This window comes from Lactuca virosa, chromosome 1 (genome assembly GCF_052849685.1).
Source record: "Lactuca virosa cultivar CGN04683 chromosome 1, Lactuca_virosa_CGN04683_v6, whole genome shotgun sequence".
NCBI lineage: Eukaryota > Viridiplantae > Streptophyta > Magnoliopsida > Asterales > Asteraceae > Lactuca > Lactuca virosa.
The window spans coordinates 262148862-262164287 of NC_136426.1; the positions used below are offsets into that span (position 1 = coordinate 262148862).

The 15426-nt window shown below is 47.7% G+C and overlaps 39 non-coding genes and 4 pseudogenes across 39 annotated transcripts; all 43 read left to right on the forward strand.

Annotated features, from left to right (window-relative positions):
* The first annotated feature begins 54 nt into the window (after positions 1–54).
* LOC145154884 (5S ribosomal RNA) lies at positions 55–173 on the forward strand. The gene has a single exon (XR_013735353.1). It is a non-coding gene; the product is annotated as a 5S ribosomal RNA (ribosomal RNA).
* A 220-nt stretch (positions 174–393) lies between these two features.
* On the forward strand, positions 394–512 carry LOC145147995 (5S ribosomal RNA). The gene has a single exon (XR_013728892.1). It is a non-coding gene; the product is annotated as a 5S ribosomal RNA (ribosomal RNA).
* Positions 513–736: 224 nt separating this feature from the next.
* LOC145155570 (5S ribosomal RNA) lies at positions 737–855 on the forward strand. The gene has a single exon (XR_013736003.1). It is a non-coding gene; the product is annotated as a 5S ribosomal RNA (ribosomal RNA).
* Positions 856–1081: 226 nt separating this feature from the next.
* Positions 1082–1200, forward strand: LOC145149352 (5S ribosomal RNA). Its single transcript, XR_013730207.1, has one exon. It is a non-coding gene; the product is annotated as a 5S ribosomal RNA (ribosomal RNA).
* Positions 1201–1431: 231 nt separating this feature from the next.
* On the forward strand, positions 1432–1550 carry LOC145140779 (5S ribosomal RNA). The gene has a single exon (XR_013722283.1). It is a non-coding gene; the product is annotated as a 5S ribosomal RNA (ribosomal RNA).
* A 228-nt stretch (positions 1551–1778) lies between these two features.
* Positions 1779–1897, forward strand: LOC145145431 (5S ribosomal RNA). The gene has a single exon (XR_013726404.1). It is a non-coding gene; the product is annotated as a 5S ribosomal RNA (ribosomal RNA).
* Positions 1898–2126: 229 nt separating this feature from the next.
* On the forward strand, positions 2127–2245 carry LOC145154855 (5S ribosomal RNA). The gene has a single exon (XR_013735321.1). It is a non-coding gene; the product is annotated as a 5S ribosomal RNA (ribosomal RNA).
* Positions 2246–2470: 225 nt separating this feature from the next.
* LOC145143802 (5S ribosomal RNA) lies at positions 2471–2589 on the forward strand. Its single transcript, XR_013724837.1, has one exon. It is a non-coding gene; the product is annotated as a 5S ribosomal RNA (ribosomal RNA).
* Positions 2590–2819: 230 nt separating this feature from the next.
* LOC145146432 (5S ribosomal RNA) lies at positions 2820–2938 on the forward strand. Its single transcript, XR_013727377.1, has one exon. It is a non-coding gene; the product is annotated as a 5S ribosomal RNA (ribosomal RNA).
* A 233-nt stretch (positions 2939–3171) lies between these two features.
* LOC145146611 (5S ribosomal RNA) lies at positions 3172–3290 on the forward strand. Its single transcript, XR_013727547.1, has one exon. It is a non-coding gene; the product is annotated as a 5S ribosomal RNA (ribosomal RNA).
* A 227-nt stretch (positions 3291–3517) lies between these two features.
* Positions 3518–3636, forward strand: LOC145155361 (5S ribosomal RNA). Its single transcript, XR_013735806.1, has one exon. It is a non-coding gene; the product is annotated as a 5S ribosomal RNA (ribosomal RNA).
* A 229-nt stretch (positions 3637–3865) lies between these two features.
* On the forward strand, positions 3866–3997 carry LOC145151210 (5S ribosomal RNA; annotated as a pseudogene).
* Positions 3998–4220: 223 nt separating this feature from the next.
* Positions 4221–4339, forward strand: LOC145155571 (5S ribosomal RNA). Its single transcript, XR_013736004.1, has one exon. It is a non-coding gene; the product is annotated as a 5S ribosomal RNA (ribosomal RNA).
* Positions 4340–4567: 228 nt separating this feature from the next.
* On the forward strand, positions 4568–4686 carry LOC145148467 (5S ribosomal RNA). Its single transcript, XR_013729350.1, has one exon. It is a non-coding gene; the product is annotated as a 5S ribosomal RNA (ribosomal RNA).
* A 224-nt stretch (positions 4687–4910) lies between these two features.
* Positions 4911–5029, forward strand: LOC145144964 (5S ribosomal RNA). Its single transcript, XR_013725961.1, has one exon. It is a non-coding gene; the product is annotated as a 5S ribosomal RNA (ribosomal RNA).
* A 452-nt stretch (positions 5030–5481) lies between these two features.
* Positions 5482–5600, forward strand: LOC145146433 (5S ribosomal RNA). The gene has a single exon (XR_013727378.1). It is a non-coding gene; the product is annotated as a 5S ribosomal RNA (ribosomal RNA).
* Positions 5601–5830: 230 nt separating this feature from the next.
* LOC145146612 (5S ribosomal RNA) lies at positions 5831–5949 on the forward strand. The gene has a single exon (XR_013727548.1). It is a non-coding gene; the product is annotated as a 5S ribosomal RNA (ribosomal RNA).
* A 231-nt stretch (positions 5950–6180) lies between these two features.
* On the forward strand, positions 6181–6299 carry LOC145154943 (5S ribosomal RNA). Its single transcript, XR_013735410.1, has one exon. It is a non-coding gene; the product is annotated as a 5S ribosomal RNA (ribosomal RNA).
* Positions 6300–6528: 229 nt separating this feature from the next.
* Positions 6529–6647, forward strand: LOC145149949 (5S ribosomal RNA). The gene has a single exon (XR_013730784.1). It is a non-coding gene; the product is annotated as a 5S ribosomal RNA (ribosomal RNA).
* A 224-nt stretch (positions 6648–6871) lies between these two features.
* LOC145155572 (5S ribosomal RNA) lies at positions 6872–6990 on the forward strand. The gene has a single exon (XR_013736005.1). It is a non-coding gene; the product is annotated as a 5S ribosomal RNA (ribosomal RNA).
* A 226-nt stretch (positions 6991–7216) lies between these two features.
* LOC145148468 (5S ribosomal RNA) lies at positions 7217–7335 on the forward strand. Its single transcript, XR_013729351.1, has one exon. It is a non-coding gene; the product is annotated as a 5S ribosomal RNA (ribosomal RNA).
* A 232-nt stretch (positions 7336–7567) lies between these two features.
* Positions 7568–7686, forward strand: LOC145140786 (5S ribosomal RNA). The gene has a single exon (XR_013722285.1). It is a non-coding gene; the product is annotated as a 5S ribosomal RNA (ribosomal RNA).
* Positions 7687–7914: 228 nt separating this feature from the next.
* Positions 7915–8033, forward strand: LOC145147767 (5S ribosomal RNA). Its single transcript, XR_013728659.1, has one exon. It is a non-coding gene; the product is annotated as a 5S ribosomal RNA (ribosomal RNA).
* Positions 8034–8262: 229 nt separating this feature from the next.
* LOC145154856 (5S ribosomal RNA) lies at positions 8263–8381 on the forward strand. Its single transcript, XR_013735322.1, has one exon. It is a non-coding gene; the product is annotated as a 5S ribosomal RNA (ribosomal RNA).
* A 225-nt stretch (positions 8382–8606) lies between these two features.
* On the forward strand, positions 8607–8725 carry LOC145143804 (5S ribosomal RNA). Its single transcript, XR_013724839.1, has one exon. It is a non-coding gene; the product is annotated as a 5S ribosomal RNA (ribosomal RNA).
* A 229-nt stretch (positions 8726–8954) lies between these two features.
* Positions 8955–9073, forward strand: LOC145146434 (5S ribosomal RNA). Its single transcript, XR_013727379.1, has one exon. It is a non-coding gene; the product is annotated as a 5S ribosomal RNA (ribosomal RNA).
* Positions 9074–9307: 234 nt separating this feature from the next.
* Positions 9308–9426, forward strand: LOC145148441 (5S ribosomal RNA). The gene has a single exon (XR_013729325.1). It is a non-coding gene; the product is annotated as a 5S ribosomal RNA (ribosomal RNA).
* A 227-nt stretch (positions 9427–9653) lies between these two features.
* LOC145154944 (5S ribosomal RNA) lies at positions 9654–9772 on the forward strand. The gene has a single exon (XR_013735411.1). It is a non-coding gene; the product is annotated as a 5S ribosomal RNA (ribosomal RNA).
* A 229-nt stretch (positions 9773–10001) lies between these two features.
* Positions 10002–10133, forward strand: LOC145151211 (5S ribosomal RNA; annotated as a pseudogene).
* A 224-nt stretch (positions 10134–10357) lies between these two features.
* Positions 10358–10476, forward strand: LOC145155573 (5S ribosomal RNA). The gene has a single exon (XR_013736006.1). It is a non-coding gene; the product is annotated as a 5S ribosomal RNA (ribosomal RNA).
* A 227-nt stretch (positions 10477–10703) lies between these two features.
* Positions 10704–10822, forward strand: LOC145148469 (5S ribosomal RNA). The gene has a single exon (XR_013729352.1). It is a non-coding gene; the product is annotated as a 5S ribosomal RNA (ribosomal RNA).
* Positions 10823–11046: 224 nt separating this feature from the next.
* Positions 11047–11165, forward strand: LOC145144965 (5S ribosomal RNA). Its single transcript, XR_013725962.1, has one exon. It is a non-coding gene; the product is annotated as a 5S ribosomal RNA (ribosomal RNA).
* Positions 11166–11617: 452 nt separating this feature from the next.
* On the forward strand, positions 11618–11736 carry LOC145146436 (5S ribosomal RNA). Its single transcript, XR_013727381.1, has one exon. It is a non-coding gene; the product is annotated as a 5S ribosomal RNA (ribosomal RNA).
* Positions 11737–11966: 230 nt separating this feature from the next.
* Positions 11967–12085, forward strand: LOC145150279 (5S ribosomal RNA). The gene has a single exon (XR_013731098.1). It is a non-coding gene; the product is annotated as a 5S ribosomal RNA (ribosomal RNA).
* A 232-nt stretch (positions 12086–12317) lies between these two features.
* On the forward strand, positions 12318–12436 carry LOC145154945 (5S ribosomal RNA). Its single transcript, XR_013735412.1, has one exon. It is a non-coding gene; the product is annotated as a 5S ribosomal RNA (ribosomal RNA).
* Positions 12437–12665: 229 nt separating this feature from the next.
* LOC145151212 (5S ribosomal RNA) lies at positions 12666–12797 on the forward strand (annotated as a pseudogene).
* Positions 12798–13022: 225 nt separating this feature from the next.
* On the forward strand, positions 13023–13141 carry LOC145155575 (5S ribosomal RNA). The gene has a single exon (XR_013736008.1). It is a non-coding gene; the product is annotated as a 5S ribosomal RNA (ribosomal RNA).
* A 228-nt stretch (positions 13142–13369) lies between these two features.
* LOC145148470 (5S ribosomal RNA) lies at positions 13370–13488 on the forward strand. Its single transcript, XR_013729353.1, has one exon. It is a non-coding gene; the product is annotated as a 5S ribosomal RNA (ribosomal RNA).
* A 224-nt stretch (positions 13489–13712) lies between these two features.
* LOC145143818 (5S ribosomal RNA) lies at positions 13713–13831 on the forward strand. The gene has a single exon (XR_013724852.1). It is a non-coding gene; the product is annotated as a 5S ribosomal RNA (ribosomal RNA).
* A 230-nt stretch (positions 13832–14061) lies between these two features.
* LOC145146613 (5S ribosomal RNA) lies at positions 14062–14180 on the forward strand. The gene has a single exon (XR_013727549.1). It is a non-coding gene; the product is annotated as a 5S ribosomal RNA (ribosomal RNA).
* A 230-nt stretch (positions 14181–14410) lies between these two features.
* Positions 14411–14529, forward strand: LOC145154946 (5S ribosomal RNA). Its single transcript, XR_013735413.1, has one exon. It is a non-coding gene; the product is annotated as a 5S ribosomal RNA (ribosomal RNA).
* Positions 14530–14758: 229 nt separating this feature from the next.
* Positions 14759–14890, forward strand: LOC145151213 (5S ribosomal RNA; annotated as a pseudogene).
* Positions 14891–15115: 225 nt separating this feature from the next.
* LOC145155576 (5S ribosomal RNA) lies at positions 15116–15234 on the forward strand. The gene has a single exon (XR_013736009.1). It is a non-coding gene; the product is annotated as a 5S ribosomal RNA (ribosomal RNA).
* The last annotated feature ends 192 nt before the right edge of the window (positions 15235–15426 follow it).

The following is a 15426-nucleotide window of genomic DNA, read 5'->3' on the forward strand; positions in this document are numbered from 1 at the left end:
AAGGAGGTTCTGCGTCTTTTAAAACATAAAAGCAATAAGCATGGATAGTATTTCGGGTGCGATCATTCCAGCACTAATGCACCGGATCCCATCAGAACTCCGCAGTTAAGCGTGCTTGGGCGAGAGTAGTACTAGGATGGGTGACCCCCTGGGAAGTCCTCGTGTTGCACCCCCCCTTTTTCGTTGTCCGTTTGCGTTTTTTTAGATTTCATGTGCGGTTTTTTTTTCTTTCTTGCTATTTCTATGCTCGGGTGGCCTCCGCTTCATGGTTGAAGGTTTTCGTATTTTTGGAACGGAGCCGATCGGTCACGTGGGTCCCACGCCTCGCGTACGAAAACAAAGGAGGTTCTGCGTCTTTTAAGACATAAAAGCAATAAACATGGATAGTATTTCGGGTGCTATCATACCAGCACTAATGCACCGGATCCCATCAGAACTCCGCAGTTAAGCGTGCTTGGGCGAGAGTAGTACTAGTATGGGTGACCCCCTGGGAAGTCCTCGTGTTACACCCCCCCTTTTTCGTTGCCCGTTTGCGTTTTTTTAGATTTTACGTGCGGTTTTTTTTGTTTTCTTTCTTGCTATTTCTATGCTCGGGTGGCCACCGCTTCATGGTTGATGGTTTTCGTATTTTTGGAACGGAGCCGATCGGTTACGTGGGTCCCACGTCTCGCGTACGAAAACAAAGGAGGTTCTGCGTCTTTTAAGACATACAAGCAATAAGCATGGATAGTATTTCGGGTGCGATCATACCAGCACTAATGCACCGGATCCCATCAGAACTCCACAGTTAAGCGTGCTTGGGCGAGAGTAGTACTAGGATGGGTGACCCCCTGGGAAGTCCTCGTGTTGCACCCCCCCTTTTTCGTTGTCCGTTTGCGTTTTTTTAGATTTTACGTGCGGTTTTTTTTTGTTTTTTTTTCTTGCTATTTCTATGCTCGGGTGGCCTCCGTTTCATTGTTCATGGTCTTCGTATTTTTGGAACGGAGCCGATCGGTCACGTGGGTCCCACGCCTCGCGTACGAAAACAAAGGAGGTTCTGCGTCTTTTAAGACATACAAGCAATAAGCATGGATAGTATTTCGGGTGCGATCATACCAGCACTAATGCACTGGATCGCATCAGAACTCCGCAGTTAAGCGTGCTTGGGCGAGAGTAGTACTAGGATAGGTGATCCCCTGGGAAGTCCTCGTGTTGCACCCCCCCCCCCCCTTTTTCGTTGCCCGTTTGCGTTTTTTTAGATTTTACGTGCGGTTTTTTTTTGTTTTCTTTCTTGCTATTTCTATGCTCGGGTGGCCACCGCTTCATGGTTGATGGTTTTCGTATTTTTGGAACGGAGCCGATCGGTCACGTGGGTCCCACGTCTCCCGTACGAAAACAAAGGAGGTTCTGCGTCTTTTAAGACATAAAAGCAATAAGCATGGATAGTATTTCGGGTGTGATCATACCAGCACTAATGCACCGGATCCCATCAGAACTCCACAGTTAAGCGTGCTTGGGCGAGAGTAGTACTAGGATGGGTGACCCCCTGGGAAGTCCTCGTGTTGCACCCCCCCTTTTTCGTTGTCCGTTTGCGTTTTTTTAGATTTTACGTGCGGTTTTTTTTTTGTTTTGTTTTTCTTGCTATTTCTATGCTCGGGTGGCCTCCGTTTCATGGTTCATGGTCTTCGTATTTTTGGAACGGAGCCGATCAGTCACGTGGGTCCCACGCCTCGCGTACGAAAACAAAGGAGGTTCTGCGTATTTTAAGACATACAAGCAATAAGCATGGATAGTATTTCGGGTGCGATCATACCAGCACTAATGCACCGGATCCCATCAGAACTCCGCAGTTAAGCGTGCTTGGGCGAGAGTAGTACTAGGATGGGTGACCCCCTGGGAAGTCCTCATGTTGCATCCCCCTTTTTCGTTGTCCGTTTGCGTTTTTTTAGATTTTACGTGCGGTTTTATTTTGTTTTTTTTTCTTTCTTGCTATTTCTATGCTCGGGTGGCCTCCGCTTCATGGTTGATGGTTTTCGTATTTTTGGAACGGAGCCGATCGGTCACGTGGGTTCCACGCCTCGCGTACGAAAACAAAGGAGGTTCTGCGTCTTTTAAGAAATAAAAGCAATAAGCATGGATAGTATTTCGGGAGCGATCATACCAGCACTAATGCACCGGATCCCATCAGAACTCCGCAGTTAAGCGTGCTTGGGCGAGAGTAGTACTAGGATGGGTGACCCCCTGGGAAGTCCTCGTGTTGCACCCCCCCTTTTTCGTTGTCCGTTTGCGTTTTTTTAGATTTTACGTGCGGTTTTTTTTTGTTTTCTTTCTTGCTATTTCTATGCTCGGGTGGCCACCGCTTCATGGTTGATGGTTTTCGTATTTTTGGAACGGAGCCGATCGGTCACGTGGGTCCCACGCCTCGCGTACGAAAACAAAGGAGGTTCTACGTCTTTTAAAACATAAAAGCAACAAGCATGGATAGTATTTCGGGTGCGATCATACCAGCACTAATGCACCGGATCCCATCAGAACTCCGCAGTTAAGCGTGCTTGGGCGAGAATAGTACGAGGATGGGTGACCCCCTGGGAAGTCCTCGTGTTGCACCCCCCCTTTTTCGTTGTCCGTTTGCGTTTTTTTTAGATTTTACGTGCGGTTTTTTTTTGTTTTTTTTCTTTCTTGCTATTTGTATGCTCGGGTGGCCTCCGCTTCATGGTTGACGGTTTTCGTATTTTTGGAACGGAGCCGATCGGTCACGTGGGTCCCACGCCTCGCGTACGAAAACAAAGGAGGTTCTGCGTCTTTTAAGACATAAAAGCAATAAGCATGGATAGTATTTCGGGTGCTATCATACCAGCACTAATGCACCGGATCCCATCAGAACTCCGCAATTAAGCGTGCTTGGGCGAGAGTAGTACTAGGATGGGTGACCCCCTGGGAAGTCCTCGTGTTGCACCCCCCCCCCCTCCTTTTTCGTTGCCCGTTTGCGTTTTTTTAGATTTTACGTGCGGTTTTTTTTTTGTTTTCTTTCTTGCTATTTCTATGCTCGGGTGGCCACCGCTTCATGGTTGATGGTTTTCGTATTTTTGGAACGGAGCCGATCGGTCACGTGGGTCCCACGTCTCGCGTACGAAAACAAAGGAGGTTCTGCGTCTTTTAAGACATAAAAGCAATAAGCATGGATAATATTTCGGGTGCGATCATACCAGCACTAATGCACCGGATCCCATCAGAACTCAACAGTTAAGCGTGCTTGGGCGAGAGTAGTACTAGGATGGGTGACCCCCTGGGAAGTCCTCGTGTTGCACCCCCCCTTTTTCGTTGTCCGTTTCCTTTTTTTTAGATTTTACGTGCGGTTTTTTTTTGTTTTTTTTTTGTTGCTATTTCTATGCTCGGGTGGCCTCCGTTTCATGGTTCATGGTCTTCGTATTTTTGGAACGGAGCCGATCGGTCACGTGGGTCCCACGCCTCGCGTACGAAAACAAAGGAGGTTCTGCGTCTTTTAAGACATACAAGCAATAAGCATGGATAGTATTTCGGGTGCGATCATACTAGCACTAATACACCGGATCCCATCAGAACTCCGCAGTTAAGCGTGCTTGGGCGAGAGTAGTACTAGGATGGGTGACCCCCTGGGAAGTCCTCGTGTTGCACCCCCTTTTTTCGTTGTCCGTTTGCGTTTTTTTAGATTTTACGTGCGGTTTTTTTTGTTTTTTTTTTCTTTCTTGCTATTTCTATGCTCGGGTGGCCTCCGTTTCATGGTTCATGGTCTTCGTATTTTTGGAACGGAGCCGATCGGTCACGTGGGTCCCACGCCTCGCGTACGAAAACAAAGGAGGTTCTGCGTCTTTTAAGGCATAAAAGCAATAAGCATGGATAGTATTTCGGGTGTTATCATACCAGCACTAATGCACCGGATCCCATCAGAACTCCGCAGTTAAGCGTGCTTGGGCGAGAGTAGTACTAGGGAGTAGTACTAGGATGGGTGACCCCCTGGGAAGTCCTCGTGTTGCACCCCCCCTTTTTCGTTGTCCGTTTGCGTTTTTTTGATTTTACGTGCGGTTTTTTTTGTTTTCTTTCTTGCTATTTCTATGCTCGGGTGGCCACCGCTTCATGGTTGATGGTTTTCGTATTTTTGGAACGGAGCCAATCGGTCACGTGGGTCCCACACCTCGCGTACGAAAACAAAGGAGGTTCTGCGTCTTTTAAAACATAAAAGCAATAAGCATGGATAGTATTTCGGGTGCGATCATACCAGCACTAATGCACCGGATCCCATCAGAACTCCACAGTTAAGCGTGCTTGGGCGAGAGTAGTACTAGGATGGGTGACCCCCTGGGAAGTCCTCGTGTTGCACCCCCCCTTTTTCGTTGTCCGTTTGCGTTTTTTTTAGATTTTACGTGCGGTTTTTTTTTGTTTTTTTTTTCTTGCTATTTCTATGCTCGGGTGGCCTCCGTTTCATGGTTCATGGTCTTCGTATTTTTGGAACGGAGCCGATCGGTCACGTGGGTCCCACGCCTCGCGTACGAAAACAAAGGAGGTTCTGCGTCTTTTAAGACATACAAGCAATAAGCATGGATAGTATTTCGGGTGCGATCATACCAGCACTAATGCACCGGATCGCATCAGAACTCCGCAGTTAAGCGTGCTTGGGCGAGAGTAGTACTAGGATAGGTGATCCCCTGGGAAGTCCTCGTGTTGCACCCCCCCTTTTTCGTTGCCCGTTTGCGTTTTTTTAGATTTTACGTGCGGTTTTTTTTGTTTTCTTTCTTGCTATTTCTATGCTCGGGTGGCCACCGCTTCATGGTTGATGGTTTTCGTATTTTTGGAACGGAGCCGATCGGTCACGTGGGTCCCACGTCTCGCGTACGAAAACAAAGGAGGTTCTGCGTCTTTTAAGACATAAAAGCAATAAGCATGGATAGTATTTCGGGTGTGATCATACCAGCACTAATGCACCGGATCCCATCAGAACTCCACAGTTAAGCGTGCTTGGGCGAGAGTAGTACTAGGATGGGTGACCCCCTGGGAAGTCCTCGTGTTGCATCCCCCTTTTTCGTTGTCCGTTTGCGTTTTTTTAGATTTTACGTGCGGTTTTTTTTTGTTTTTTTTTCTTTCTTGCTATTTCTATGCTCGGGTGGCCTCCGCTTCATGGTTGATGGTTTTCGTATTTTTGGAACGGAGCCAATCGGTCACGTGGGTTCCACGCCTCGCGTACGAAAACAAAGGAGGTTCTGCGTCTTTTAAGACATAAAAGCAATAAGCATGGATAGTATTTCGGGTGCGATCATACGAGCACTAATGCACCGGATCCCATCAGAACTCCGCAGTTAAGCGTGCTTGGGCGAGAGTATGCTCGGGTGGCCTCCGCTTCATGGTTGACGGTTTTCGAATTTTTGGAACGGAGCCGATCGGTCACGTGGGTCCCACGCCTCGCGTACGAAAACAAAGGAGGTTCTGCGTCTTTTAAGACATAAAAGCAATAAGCATGGATAGTATTTCGGGTGCTATCATACCAGCACTAATGCACCGGATCCCATCAGAACTCCGCAATTAAGCGTGCTTGGGCGAGAGTAGTACTAGGATGGGTGACCCCCTGGGAAGTCCTCGTGTTGCACCCCCCCCCCCTTTTTCGTTGCCCGTTTGCGTTTTTTTAGATTTTACGTGCGGTTTTTTTTTTGTTTTCTTTCTTGCTATTTCTATGCTCGGGTGGCCACCGCTTCATGGTTGATGGTTTTCGTATTTTTGGAACGGAGCCGATCGGTCACGTGGGTCCCACGTCTCGCGTACGAAAACAAAGGAGGTTCTGCGTCTTTTAAGACATAAAAGCAATAAGCATGGATAGTATTTCGGGTGCGATCATACCAGCACTAATGCACCGGATCCCATCAGAACTCAACAGTTAAGCGTGCTTGGGCGAGAGTAGTACTAGGATGGGTGACCCCCTGGGAAGTCCTCGTGTTGCACCCCCCCCTTTTTCGTTGTCCGTTTGCTTTTTTTTAGATTTTACGTGCGGTTTTTTTTTGTTTTTTTTTTTTGTTGCTATTTTCTATGCTCGGGTGGCCTCCGTTTCATGGTTCATGGTCTTCGTATTTTTGGAACGGAGCCGATCGGTCACGTGGGTCCCACGCCTCGCGTACGAAAACAAAGGAGGTTCTGCGTCTTTTAAGACATACAAGCAATAAGCATGGATAGTATTTCGGGTGCGATCATACTAGCACTAATGCACCGGATCCCATCAGAACTCCGCAGTTAAGCGTGCTTGGGCGAGAGTAGTACTAGGATGGGTGACCCCCTGGGAAGTCCTCGTGTTGCACCCCCTTTTTTCGTTGTCCGTTTGCGTTTTTTTAGATTTTACGTGCGGTTTTTTTTGTTTTTTTTTTCTTTCTTGCTATTTCTATGCTCGGGTGGCCTCCGCTTCATGGTTGAAGGTTTTCGTATTTTTGGAACGGAGCCGATCGGTCACGTGGGTCCCACGCCTCGCGTACGAAAACAAAGGAGGTTCTGCGTCTTTTAAGACATAAAAGCAATAAACATGGATAGTATTTCGGGTGCTATCATACGAGCACTAATGCACCGGATCCCATCAGAACTCCGCAGTTAAGCGTGCTTGGGCGAGAGTAGTACTAGTATGGGTGACCCCCTGGGAAGTCCTCGTGTTACACCCCCCCTTTTTCGTTGCCCGTTTGCGTTTTTTTAGATTTTACGTGCGGTTTTTTTTGTTTTCTTTCTTGCTATTTCTATGCTCGGGTGGCCACCGCTTCATGGTTGATGGTTTTCGTATTTTTGGAACGGAGCCGATCGGTTACGTGGGTCCCACGTCTCGCGTACGAAAACAAAGGAGGTTCTGCGTCTTTTAAGACATACAAGCAATAAGCATGGATAGTATTTCGGGTGCGATCATACCAGCACTAATGCACCGGATCCCATCAGAACTCCACAGTTAAGCGTGCTTGGGCGAGAGTAGTACTAGGATGGGTGACCCCCTGGGAAGTCCTCGTGTTGCACCCCCCCTTTTTCGTTGTCCGTTTGCGTTTTTTTAGATTTTACGTGCGGTTTTTTTTTGTTTTTTTTTCTTGCTATTTCTATGCTCGGGTGGCCTCCGTTTCATGGTTCATGGTCTTCGTATTTTTGGAACGGAGCCGATCGGTCACGTGGGTCCCACGCCTCGCGTACGAAAACAAAGGAGGTTCTGCGTCTTTTAAGACATACAAGCAATAAGCATGGATAGTATTTCGGGTGCGATCATACCAGCACTAATGCACCGGATCGCATCAGAACTCCGCAGTTAAGCGTGCTTGGGCGAGAGTAGTACTAGGATAGGTGATCCCCTGGGAAGTCCTCGTGTTGCACCCCCCCCCCCCCTTTTTCGTTGCCCGTTTGCGTTTTTTTAGATTTTACGTGCGGTTTTTTTTTGTTTTCTTTCTTGCTATTTCTATGCTCGGGTGGCCACCGCTTCATGGTTGATGGTTTTCGTATTTTTGGAACGGAGCCGATCGGTCACGTGGGTCCCACGTCTCCCGTACGAAAAAAAAAGGAGGTTCTGCGTCTTTTAAGACATAAAAGCAATAAGCATGGATAGTATTTCGGGTGTGATCATACCAGCACTAATGCACCGGATCCCATCAGAACTCCACAGTTAAGCGTGCTTGGGCGAGAGTAGTACTAGGATGGGTGACCCCCTGGGAAGTCCTCGTGTTGCACCCCCCCTTTTTCGTTGTCCGTTTGCGTTTTTTTAGATTTTACGTGCGGTTTTTTTTTTGTTTTGTTTTTCTTGCTATTTCTATGCTCGGGTGGCCTCCGTTTCATGGTTCATGGTCTTCGTATTTTTGGAACGGAGCCGATCAGTCACGTGGGTCCCACGCCTCGCGTACGAAAACAAAGGAGGTTCTGCGTATTTTAAGACATACAAGCAATAAGCATGGATAGTATTTCGGGTGCGATCATACCAGCACTAATGCACCGGATCCCATCAGAACTCCGCAGTTAAGCGTGCTTGGGCGAGAGTAGTACTAGGATGGTTGACCCCCTGGGAAGTCCTCATGTTGCATCCCCCTTTTTCGTTGTCCGTTTGCGTTTTTTTAGATTTTACGTGCGGTTTTATTTTGTTTTTTTTTCTTTCTTGCTATTTCTATGCTCGGGTGGCCTCCGCTTCATGGTTGATGGTTTTCGTATTTTTGGAACGGAGCCGATCGGTCACGTGGGTTCCACGCCTCGCGTACGAAAACAAAGGAGGTTCTGCGTCTTTTAAGAAATAAAAGCAATAAGCATGGATAGTATTTCGGGAGCGATCATACCAGCACTAATGCACCGGATCCCATCAGAACTCCGCAGTTAAGCGTGCTTGGGCGAGAGTAGTACTAGGATGGGTGACCCCCTGGGAAGTCCTCGTGTTGCACCCCCCCTTTTTCGTTGTCCGTTTGCGTTTTTTTAGATTTTACGTGCGGTTTTTTTTTGTTTTCTTTCTTGCTATTTCTATGCTCGGGTGGCCACCGCTTCATGGTTGATGGTTTTCGTATTTTTGGAACGGAGCCGATCGGTCACGTGGGTCCCACGCCTCGCGTACGAAAACAAAGGAGGTTCTGCGTCTTTTAAAACATAAAAGCAACAAGCATGGATAGTATTTCGGGTGCGATCATACCAGCACTAATGCACCGGATCCCATCAGAACTCCGCAGTTAAGCGTGCTTGGGCGAGAATAGTACGAGGATGGGTGACCCCCTGGGAAGTCCTCGTGTTGCACCCCCCCTTTTTCGTTGTCCGTTTGCGTTTTTTTAGATTTTACGTGCGGTTTTTTTTTGTTTTTTTTCTTTCTTGCTATTTGTATGCTCGGGTGGCCTCCGCTTCATGGTTGACGGTTTTCGTATTTTTGGAACGGAGCCGATCGGTCACGTGGGTCCCACGCCTCGCGTACGAAAACAAAGGAGGTTCTGCGTCTTTTAAGACATAAAAGCAATAAGCATGGATAGTATTTCGGGTGCTATCATACCAGCACTAATGCACCGGATCCCATCAGAACTCCGCAATTAAGCGTGCTTGGGCGAGAGTAGTACTAGGATGGGTGACCCCCTGGGAAGTCCTCGTGTTGCACCCCCCCCCCCCTCCTTTTTCGTTGCCCGTTTGCGTTTTTTTAGATTTTACGTGCGGTTTTTTTTTTGTTTTCTTTCTTGCTATTTCTATGCTCGGGTGGCCACCGCTTCATGGTTGATGGTTTTCATATTTTTGGAACGGAGCCCATCGGTCACGTGGGTCCCACGTCTCGCGTACGAAAACAAAGGAGGTTCTGCGTCTTTTAAGACATAAAAGCAATAAGCATGGATAATATTTCGGATGCGATCATACCAGCACTAATGCACCGGATCCCATCAGAACTCAACAGTTAAGCGTGCTTGGGCGAGAGTAGTACTAGGATGGGTGACCCCCTGGGAAGTCCTCGTGTTGCACCCCCCCTTTTTCGTTGTCCGTTTCCTTTTTTTTAGATTTTACGTGCGGTTTTTTTTTGTTTTTTTTTTGTTGCTATTTCTATGCTCGGGTGGCCTCCGTTTCATGGTTCATGGTCTTCGTATTTTTGGAACGGAGCCGATCGGTCACGTGGGTCCCACGCCTCGCGTACGAAAACAAAGGAGGTTCTGCGTCTTTTAAGACATACAAGCAATAAGCATGGATAGTATTTCGGGTGCGATCATACTAGCACTAATGCACCGGATCCCATCAGAACTCCGCAGTTAAGCGTGCTTGGGCGAGAGTAGTACTAGGATGGGTGACCCCCTGGGAAGTCCTCGTGTTGCACCCCCTTTTTTCGTTGTCCGTTTGCGTTTTTTTAGATTTTACGTGCGGTTTTTTTTGTTTTTTTTTTCTTTCTTGCTATTTCTATGCTCGGGTGGCCTCCGTTTCATGGTTCATGGTCTTCGTATTTTTGGAACGGAGCCGATCGGTCACGTGGGTCCCACGCCTCGCGTACGAAAACAAAGGAGGTTCTGCGTCTTTTAAGGCATAAAAGCAATAAGCATGGATAGTATTTCGGGTGTTATCATACCAGCACTAATGCACCGGATCCCATCAGAACTCCGCAGTTAAGCGTGCTTGGGCGAGAGTAGTACTAGGGAGTAGTACTAGGATGGGTGACCCCCTGGGAAGTCCTCGTGTTGCACCCCCCCTTTTTCGTTGTCCGTTTGCGTTTTTTTGATTTTACGTGCGGTTTTTTTTTGTTTTCTTTCTTGCTATTTCTATGCTCGGGTGGCCACCGCTTCATGGTTGATGGTTTTCGTATTTTTGGAACGGAGCCAATCGGTCACGTGGGTCCCACACCTCGCGTACGAAAACAAAGGAGGTTCTGCGTCTTTTAAAACATAAAAGCAATAAGCATGGATAGTATTTCGGGTGCGATCATACCAGCACTAATGCACCGGATCCCATCAGAACTCCACAGTTAAGCGTGCTTGGGCGAGAGTAGTACTAGGATGGGTGACCCCCTGGGAAGTCCTCGTGTTGCACCCCCCCTTTTTCGTTGTCCGTTTGCGTTTTTTTTAGATTTTACGTGCGGTTTTTTTTTGTTTTTTTTTCTTGCTATTTCTATGCTCGGGTGGCCTCCGTTTCATGGTTCATGGTCTTCGTATTTTTGGAACGGAGCCGATCGGTCACGTGGGTCCCACGCCTCGCGTACGAAAACAAAGGAGGTTCTGCGTCTTTTAAGACATACAAGCAATAAGCATGGATAGTATTTCGGGTGCGATCATACCAGCACTAATGCACCGGATCGCATCAGAACTCCGCAGTTAAGCGTGCTTGGGCGAGAGTAGTACTAGGATAGGTGATCCCCTGGGAAGTCCTCGTGTTGCACCCCCCCTTTTTCGTTGCCCGTTTGCGTTTTTTTAGATTTTACGTGCGGTTTTTTTTGTTTTCTTTCTTGCTATTTCTATGCTCGGGTGGCCACCGCTTCATGGTTGATGGTTTTCGTATTTTTGGAACGGAGCCGATCGGTCACGTGGGTCCCACGTCTCGCGTACGAAAACAAAGGAGGTTCTGCGTCTTTTAAGACATAAAAGCAATAAGCATGGATAGTATTTCGGGTGTGATCATACCAGCACTAATGCACCGGATCCCATCAGAACTCCACAGTTAAGCGTGCTTGGGCGAGAGTAGTACTAGGATGGGTGACCCCCTGGGAAGTCCTCGTGTTGCATCCCCCTTTTTCGTTGTCCGTTTGCGTTTTTTTAGATTTTACGTGCGGTTTTTTTTTGTTTTTTTTTCTTTCTTGCTATTTCTATGCTCGGGTGGCCTCCGCTTCATGGTTGATGGTTTTCGTATTTTTGGAACGGAGCCAATCGGTCACGTGGGTTCCACGCCTCGCGTACGAAAACAAAGGAGGTTCTGCGTCTTTTAAGACATAAAAGCAATAAGCATGGATAGTATTTCGGGTGCGATCATACGAGCACTAATGCACCGGATCCCATCAGAACTCCGCAGTTAAGCGTGCTTGGGCGAGAGTATGCTCGGGTGGCCTCCGCTTCATGGTTGACGGTTTTCGAATTTTTGGAACGGAGCCGATCGGTCACGTGGGTCCCACGCCTCGCGTACGAAAACAAAGGAGGTTCTGCGTCTTTTAAGACATAAAAGCAATAAGCATGGATAGTATTTCGGGTGCTATCATACCAGCACTAATGCACCGGATCCCATCAGAACTCCGCAATTAAGCGTGCTTGGGCGAGAGTAGTACTAGGATGGGTGACCCCCTGGGAAGTCCTCGTGTTGCACCCCCCCCCCCTTTTTCGTTGCCCGTTTGCGTTTTTTTAGATTTTACGTGCGGTTTTTTTTTTGTTTTCTTTCTTGCTATTTCTATGCTCGGGTGGCCACCGCTTCATGGTTGATGGTTTTCGTATTTTTGGAACGGAGCCGATCGGTCACGTGGGTCCCACGTCTCGCGTACGAAAACAAAGGAGGTTCTGCGTCTTTTAAGACATAAAAGCAATAAGCATGGATAGTATTTCGGGTGCGATCATACCAGCACTAATGCACCGGATCCCATCAGAACTCAACAGTTAAGCGTGCTTGGGCGAGAGTAGTATTAGGATGAGTGACCCCCTGGGAAGTCCTCGTGTTGCACCCCCCCCCTTTTACGTTGTCCGTTTGCTTTTTTTTAGATTTTACGTGCGGTTTTTTTTTGTTTTTTTTTTTTGTTGCTATTTTCTATGCTCGGGTGGCCTCCGTTTCATGGTTCATGGTCTTCGTATTTTTGGAACGGAGCCGATCGGTCACGTGGGTCCCACGCCTCGCGTACGAAAACAAAGGAGGTTCTGCGTCTTTTAAGACATACAAGCAATAAGCATGGATAGTATTTCGGGTGCGATCATACTAGCACTAATGCACCGGATCCCATCAGAACTCCGCAGTTAAGCGTGCTTGGGCGAGAGTAGTACTAGGATGGGTGACCCCCTGGGAAGTCCTCGTGTTGCACCCCCTTTTTTCGTTGTCCGTTTGCGTTTTTTTAGATTTTACGTGCGGTTTTTTTTGTTTTTTTTTTCTTTCTTGCTATTTCTATGCTCGGGTGGCCTCCGTTTCATGGTTCATGGTCTTCGTATTTTTGGAACGGAGCCGATCGGTCACGTGGGTCCCACGCCTCGCGTACGAAAACAAAGGAGGTTCTGCGTCTTTTAAGGCATAAAAGCAATAAGCATGGATAGTATTTCGGGTGTTATCATACCAGCACTAATGCACCGGATCCCATCAGAACTCCGCAGTTAAGCGTGCTTGGGCGAGAGTAGTACTAGGGAGTAGTACTAGGATGGGTGACCCCCTGGGAAGTCCTCGTGTTGCACCCCCCCTTTTTCGTTGTCCGTTTGCGTTTTTTTAGATTTTACGTGCGGTTTTTTTTTGTTTTCTTTCTTGCTATTTCTATGCTCGGGTGGCCACCGCTTCATGGTTGATGGTTTTCGTATTTTTGGAACGGAGCCGATCGGTCACGTGGGTCCCACACCTCGCGTACGAAAACAAAGGAGGTTCTGCGTCTTTTAAAACATAAAAGCAATAAGCATGGATAGTATTTCGGGTGCGATCATACCAGCACTAATGCACCGGATCCCATCAGAACTCCACAGTTAAGCGTGCTTGGGCGAGAGTAGTACTAGGATGGGTGACCCCCTGGGAAGTCCTCGTGTTGCACCCCCCCTTTTTCGTTGTCCGTTTGCGTTTTTTTTAGATTTTACGTGCGGTTTTTTTTTGTTTTTTTTTTCTTGCTATTTCTATGCTCGGGTGGCCTCCGTTTCATGGTTCATGGTCTTCGTATTTTTGGAACGGAGCCGATCGGTCACGTGGGTCCCACGCCTCGCGTACGAAAACAAAGGAGGTTCTGCGTCTTTTAAGACATACAAGCAATAAGCATGGATAGTATTTCGGGTGCGATCATACCAGCACTAATGCACCGGATCGCATCAGAACTCCGCAGTTAAGCGTGCTTGGGCGAGAGTAGTACTAGGATAGGTGATCCCCTGGGAAGTCCTCGTGTTGCACCCCCCCTTTTTCGTTGCCCGTTTGCGTTTTTTTAGATTTTACGTGCAGTTTTTTTTGTTTTCTTTCTTGCTATTTCTATGCTCGGGTGGCCACCGCTTCATGGTTGATGGTTTTCGTATTTTTGGAACGGAGCCGATCGGTCACGTGGGTCCCACGTCTCGCGTACGAAAACAAAGGAGGTTCTGCGTCTTATAAGACATAAAAGCAATAAGCATGGATAGTATTTCGGGTGTGATCATACCAGCACTAATGCACCGGATCCCATCAGAACTCCACAGTTAAGCGTGCTTGGGCGAGAGTAGTACTAGGATGGGTGACCCCCTGGGAAATCCTCGTGTTGCACCCCCCCCCCCCCTTTTTCGTTGCCCGTTTGCGTTTTTTTAGATTTTACGTGCAGTTTTTTTTGTTTTCTTTCTTGCTATTTCTATGCTCGGGTGGCCACCGCTTCATGGTTGATGGTTTTCGTATTTTTGGAACGGAGCCGATCGGTCACGTGGGTCCCACGTCTCGCGTACGAAAACAAAGGAGGTTCTGCGTCTTTTAAGACATAAAAGCAATAAGCATGGATAGTATTTCGGGTGCGATCATACCAGCACTAATGCACCGGATCCCATCAGAACTCAACAGTTAAGCGTGCTTGGGCGAGAGTAGTACTAGGATGGGTGACCCCCTGGGAAGTCCTCGTGTTGCACCCCCCCCTTTTTCGTTGTCCGTTTGCTTTTTTTTAGATTTTACGTGCGGTTTTTTTTTGTTTTTTTTTTTGTTGCTATTTTCTATGCTCGGGTGGCCTCCGTTTCATGGTTCATGGTCTTCGTATTTTTGGAACGGAGCCGATCGATCACGTGGGTCCCACGCCTCGCGTACGAAAACAAAGGAGGTTCTGCGTCTTTTAAGACATACAAGCAATAAGCATGGATAGTATTTCGGGTGCGATCATACTAGCACTAATGCACCGGATCCCATCAGAACTCCGCAGTTAAGCGTGCTTGGGCGAGAGTAGTACTAGGATGGGTGACCCCCTGGGAAGTCCTCGTGTTGCACCCCCTTTTTTCGTTGTCCGTTTGCGTTTTTTAAGATTTTACGTGCGGTTTTTTTTGTTTTTTTTTTCTTTCTTGCTATTTCTATGCTCGGGTGGCCTCCGTTTCATGGTTCATGGTCTTCGTATTTTTGGAACGGAGCCGATCGGTCACGTGGGTCCCACGCCTCGCGTACGAAAACAAAGGAGGTTCTGCGTCTTTTAAGGCATAAAAGCAATAAGCATGGATAGTATTTCGGGTGTTATCATACCAGCACTAATGCACCGGATCCCATCAGAACTCCGCAGTTAAGCGTGCTTGGGCGAGAGTAGTACTAGGGAGTAGTACTAGGATGGGTGACCCCCTGGGAAGTCCTCGTGTTGCACCCCCCCTTTTTCGTTGTCCGTTTGCGTTTTTTTAGATTTTACGTGCGGTTTTTTTTTGTTTTCTTTCTTGCTATTTCTATGCTCGGGTGGCCACCGCTTCATGGTTGATGGTTTTCGTATTTTTGGAACGGAGCCGATCGGTCACGTGGGTCCCACACCTCGCGTACGAAAACAAAGGAGGTTCTGCGTCTTTTAAAACATAAAAGCAATAAGCATGGATAGTATTTCGGGTGCGATCATACCAGCACTAATGCACCGGATCCCATCAGAACTCCACAGTTAAGCGTGCTTGGGCGAGAGTAGTACTAGGATGGGTGACCCCCTGGGAAGTCCTCGTGTTGCACCCCCCCTTTTTCGTTGTCCGTTTGCGTTTTTTTTAGATTTTACGTGCGGTTTTTTTTTGTTTTTTTTTTCTTGCTATTTCTATGCTCGGGTGGCCTCCGTTTCATGGTTCATGGTCTTCGTATTTTTGGAACGGAGCCGATTGGTCACGTGGGTCCCACGCCTCGCGTACGAAAACAAAGGAGGTTCTGCGTCTT